The sequence below is a fragment of the Phyllostomus discolor genome, chromosome 8 (genome assembly GCF_004126475.2).
Source record: "Phyllostomus discolor isolate MPI-MPIP mPhyDis1 chromosome 8, mPhyDis1.pri.v3, whole genome shotgun sequence".
NCBI classification, from domain to species: domain Eukaryota; kingdom Metazoa; phylum Chordata; class Mammalia; order Chiroptera; family Phyllostomidae; genus Phyllostomus; species Phyllostomus discolor.
In genome coordinates, this window is record NC_040910.2 from 5,522,378 (window position 1) to 5,527,840 (window position 5,463).

Sequence of the window (5,463 nt, forward strand, 5' to 3'; positions counted from 1 at the left end):
ATTTTCCCTGGGTCTGCTAGCTTCCCTGCTTCTTTGGCCCATTAAGATGAGTTCAATTTTTACAGAAATTTCTAGATTTTAAGGAAAGGGACAATTGTAAAGGCAAAAAAAAGAAGACAAAGTAAGACACATAGAAGCAAGTTTGAGAGAGAAATACAGGGAAGAAGAAAAGAGAGTCTAAAAGTTTCACTAAGGCTTACAAACTTGTCACTCATTTCATGTTCTTAAAGAAGCCCAAAGAAATGTGGGAATTGCTTTTTAATTACTTCTGGTGGCTAGACTGTGTTTCTTTAGCATGGCACGGTGCCAAGACAGGATCATATGGGGCCTTGGAATTTTTTTGGATTATAAATGAAGCATGCATGCATGGCCCAAGTCAATATGAGGCATTTTCCACTAAAAGACTTTATGTGTCATAGTATTTTGTGTGCACTTTCGTTACACACATTCAGGGACTTTGGTCCCAGCCACAGTCGCTGCCTCTGCTGGGACTCACACAGCCTGACCATGTCTGACAAGGGAGAGGCAGCTCACGGGTGTCTATTTATACAAACCGATCTGCCTGGGGGTGCAGCGTGGCTGCGGGGGGTGGGACTCTTGAAGGCACACGGTGGGAGACACCTGGGACTTAAAGGGGACAGCACGTTCATTGACTACCCTGCTCAGGACCCATGGACTCATGTCTGAGCTCTCCAGAGCGGTGTCACAGGCCAAAATGGGAAGACAGACCAACCCCAAAACTGTTTTCCCAAAAGAACTGGGGAGACACAGCCTAAGACCCTTTTTATGTGCCCGCCCAACCTCTCTTGAGTACCTGTTGTATAGGGCGGGCACTGCGGAGGCCCCAAGGAAGGACACGAGTAAGATGCTGCCCATTCTGCGGGGAGCACAGCCTGTGCCTGGGCTGGGGCCCTTGCCAGACATGCAGCTGTGCATGGCCCCTCGAGTCTGCAGCTTTGGGGGTTCCAGGAGAAGGGACAGCAGGCAGTAGCCACTCTTCGAGATCCTCCCAGGTGGGGGACAGCATTGGGCAGAAGAGCTATTTCTGCGTGCAGAGGAGACACCCTAAAAATATACTCGGCAGGGAGTCTGCAGGAGGCGAAGGCTCTCACGAGTGAATAAAACCTGAATCGGAGTTCCCGTGACCTCGCCTGTGCCTGTGGTTGCTCACCCAGATGAGGTGGGAAGCCCGGCCGACGCTCTGCTGAAACCTTGTCGAAGAGCAAACGCTCATTGCCTCGATGAGCAGATCCCTCTGTTTTATTTGGTGAGAAAACCCTACCTCAGTTCGGGAGGGAGTCGGGACCGTTGGCCGGTTTGCTCAACAAGATGCAACCCAAAGCTATTCAGTTGAAAGAAAGGTGTGGTTTTTTCCCTAAAATCTAAGAGATATCATGATCAAAAAACCTTTTTTTTCGAGCACTTACTCACTATGCAGTGGCACTAAAGCTTGTCACCAAAACCGCTTCATGAACAGAACCCGGGTTCGCGATTCCACCGTCTGAGACGGGCTGAGACTCACTTCAGGAGCAGGGCGCTGTGCTCAGAAGGTCCCATTCACTCAGGGTGAGGGCAGGGGAGAGTGGGCGGGCTGGCACAGGAGCACGTGTGTCCTGGCACGAGCGTCGTGTACAGCCTACGTCTTTGTTTGCTTTACAAAAGGGACCCTATAGAAATCTGTTTTCCCCCTTACATCACCTGTTACCACCATTTTGCATGTTTATAGCACGGGCACCCAAAAGGCTCAAAATCTCTTCTCGGAAGGTGTTATCAGGGAGGGAGAGGGCTGTGCTATTTTGTTTTGGTGATAGTGACTCTGTGCTCATCTTTGCAATAACAGTTGATTCCCACACACACCTTTGCGTTTCAGTGATAACCGGGTGAGAATGTTCCAGAGGTGACATGACCTGCAAGTCTTTCAATAAAGAATAGGAAATGGATCAAAATAAGCCTTTAGGAGCCTGAAAATATGAAATACCATGGTTCCTTTTCTGTGGTCCTTCTGCACATGTATTTCTCAAACGTTCTCCCAAGAAACGATTATTTCTTCCAGGAAGCCCAACACGAAACAAGGAAAGTTTAAAAAAGCCATCGGTTTCACTTTTTCTTCAGAATTTCTGTACACCCTCATAAAAGATGTATCTTGACTCTAATGCCAGCAAAGGGAATCTGAAATTCAATCTGCCTCTGGTAGTAAATTAAATAAAGATTTTTTTAGACACCGATCAAATCTCATACTGCTTCACAGATGTTTCCATAAAAAAAGTCAAATCTTGTTACCATTTCCAATTAGTAAACGGCTCCTTCGCGTTGCCCGGCTTGCCAGTAAACACAGGTACCGTGATAAACGTGGGGATACAGAGCCTTAGGCCGCAGTCAGACATTACACAAGTGTCCTTCATAAACGTCAGGGGCAAAATCGACTGTTCCTTGGAGACGGGAGTTTTCAGGGCTGGAGCTCTAGACACATCCATCACGGCAGCCAGCGGATGCCACTGCCCCGCAGCAGGGCCCAGCCCAGCGTGCTCGGTTACATTAAGATCTCACAGCACATCCAGTAATCGGGGGCCCGCGGGTGGAAACCCAGGCATTAGTGCAGAAAAGTCATCGGGCGAAGTAAAATCACAGACGTTCAGCTTTGGCGGGTGGAAGCCCGTGGCAGAACTGCAGCCACTGGCTCTGGACTTTCTACAGCAAAAGGAAATCAAATTATTCCAGGAGGAAAATATGCTGTGGTTTTCTTTTCCGAGGAAAACACAATTTGCTCTCCCCTATTATGTTTGACTGAGGTCAGAAATGACACTGTTGCCAGCGAGTCTGCTATGAAATGTCTTGAATAAGCCTTTAAATAATGGCAAGTAAAATACTGAACAGACGCAGAAAAACCCCAAAGGTTTTCTTTTTGAAGCTAATATGAATCATTCATTTATTTCAGTAGCTTGAGACACTTACGTATAAACACACTTGGAAGAATTAGTGATACTATATACAACACGAGTCATTTAAAACCTCATCTTCTATCATTAGAAAGGGCAGCCTTTAACCTAGCTCGGTCTGAGCAAATGTTTCTTGATTGGACTGTACATTATTTTAATCTTAAGTCAACAACTTAGCTTCACTCTAAATGTTATTTGACCTAAGATTTTAGCTTCCTCTAAAGCGCTTAGGAATTCCTCATTAGAAACATTTATTAAGAAAAGCCCATAGAATTCAGGAAGTTTATGCTAACCCAAGCATAAAATTCTTAGAGAATTCTAGGACAGTGATTAGTGACAGTTTTGGTTAAGCAGCTATGTAACAAAAACATCCCCAACGCAATAATTCAAACAAGATGGAATTTTATTTTTCATCCGTGAAACAGCTCACAGGTAGAGAGAGGGCTAGTCCCCGAAACCACGCAGGACCCTGTATCCTTTTCCTTTGCATCCCCCAGCATGTTGTCCTGGCCACGTGGTCCCAAGTGAGTCGCCAGTGAGGAGCGAAGAAGACAGAAAGTGGAGAGCAAGCCACTCCCTTTGCAGAAGTGACACAGAAGCTGCCACATCGCTGCTGGCAAACACTCGCTCACACAGCCACAGCGGGTCACAAAGGAGTTGGGAAAGGTAGGCTCTGGCTGGGAAGCTCCGCGCCCAACCAAAATGCCGAGGTTCTCTCCCTAAAAGAAGGAAGAGAACGGATACTGGGGAACCACTGCACTCTCCCCGCCCCCCACCTGCACCATGGTGTGAAACACCACGGCCAGGAGACGTCAACACACTCACCAGAACTCAAGGTCCCTATTAAAGGTGGACGTGGAGACCAACGTTTAAATTCTTTGAGGGACCAACAGTGTTGCTACATGTCCTCAATTAGTCTGACCATGGAACCCACTTTCAGAGGTCGCTCTTAGAGCTAATCCTTGGTGGGACACATATTTGGTTACACAGCAGAATGCATTAACTGTGGTTGCACAGCAGAAGTTACCCACGTGAACAATGAAAACTTTGAAAGGGCTGACTATACCCTTTCCCTCTCAAAGGATATTTGTATTCTTACTGTGGGTGCGTGAAGGTTAGTTTGTGAAACCATCTTGCTTTTCCCTTAAAAGGGGAGAAAGGGTATTTCTCTATGAAAGACAAGAGACATACACGTTTGAAAAGAGCCCCAAGGTACCCTAGGCAGCCACTCTCGGTTATTAACTGGCATTTAACTAATGATATCCTGCCGCTAGGTCAAGTTTCCTCATCTGTTACAATTCTTCATGGTGTAAAATGACTGTTACCGGTATTTAGAGGCACCGTGTCCGAGCGGTTAAGATCGGCACCTCCAGAGCCAGACCATGCACCGCTGGGCCTCAGTCTTCTCGCCCCTCAAGTGGGGACAGTACAAGGGACTTCCTCCCTGGGCTGGTGGGGCCGTGAACTGACTGCACACACGTCAAGGGTTCAGGCACGTTCTCGGTCCGCAAAGACTAAGGAAAGACGACTATTCCTACAAAATCGGTGATCTTCCGGCCCCGGCTCAGCCCCATCATCTGGGACCCCTCGCTAGTTGCGGTGATGGGGCGGGGCGTGTCTCTGGAGCTTCGCTCTCCACCTCGGCTGCACCCCGAATCGCCCCTGAGCTGTAAAGAGGGCGGGTGTCCCAGCCCAACATCAGAGCAGTCAAATCAGAATCTTCGGGGGCGGGGCCCAGGCGCCAGCGCCGTTCAAGTCCTTTCAGGTCATTTCAGTTTGAAGCCAAGGTGGAAGAATACCGCCCTGCAACTCCCCAAGCCCCCAGGGAACACCCCCAGGGAACACCCCCAGGGAACGCAGTCTCAAAGAACGGCACCTTAACCCCATCAGCCGAAGGAGTCAAATTTACTTATTTCCTCTGCAGAAGCTAACCAGGGACCCTTTCTCAAATAAACAGTCTGTTTTATTTTTCTCGTTTTAACTCTGTGCAGGCAGCATGCTGCCTACCCTGTCCGCTCTTGTACGCCTACCCGTTATCATAGTATCGGCGTATTGGTACATAGTAGGTCTTCATAGATGCCTAATAACTGGATGCATGAATTAATTTTTTTTAATAAAGTAAAAGTGTGGTAAGACTTTGGGGAAAGTTTGGAAGCCACTAGCCCTGGGTTCAGATCCTGGCTTCAGCACCTCCAGCTACGTGACTTTAAACAGGCTCCCCGACATGAGCCCCAGTCTCCTTGTCTATCATAGAGAGTCTATAACATCCACCTCATTGAGTTTCTGTGAGGATACCATGGGAAGGAGATTTTAATGTATGTACCTAATGTATGTACAATGTATGTACCTAGCTCGGGAGGTGCTACCTACGAGAGGTCCTAAAAATGCTCGTTCCCTGCATTCTGACCACTCTTCCCCAGGACAGGGATGGAGACCATGGGTGATGCAAACAACGGCATTTCAGTCCCACTCCTCTTAGTAGCTAGGTGACCTTGAGCCAGATTTTGAACCCATCTGAGTCTTTGTT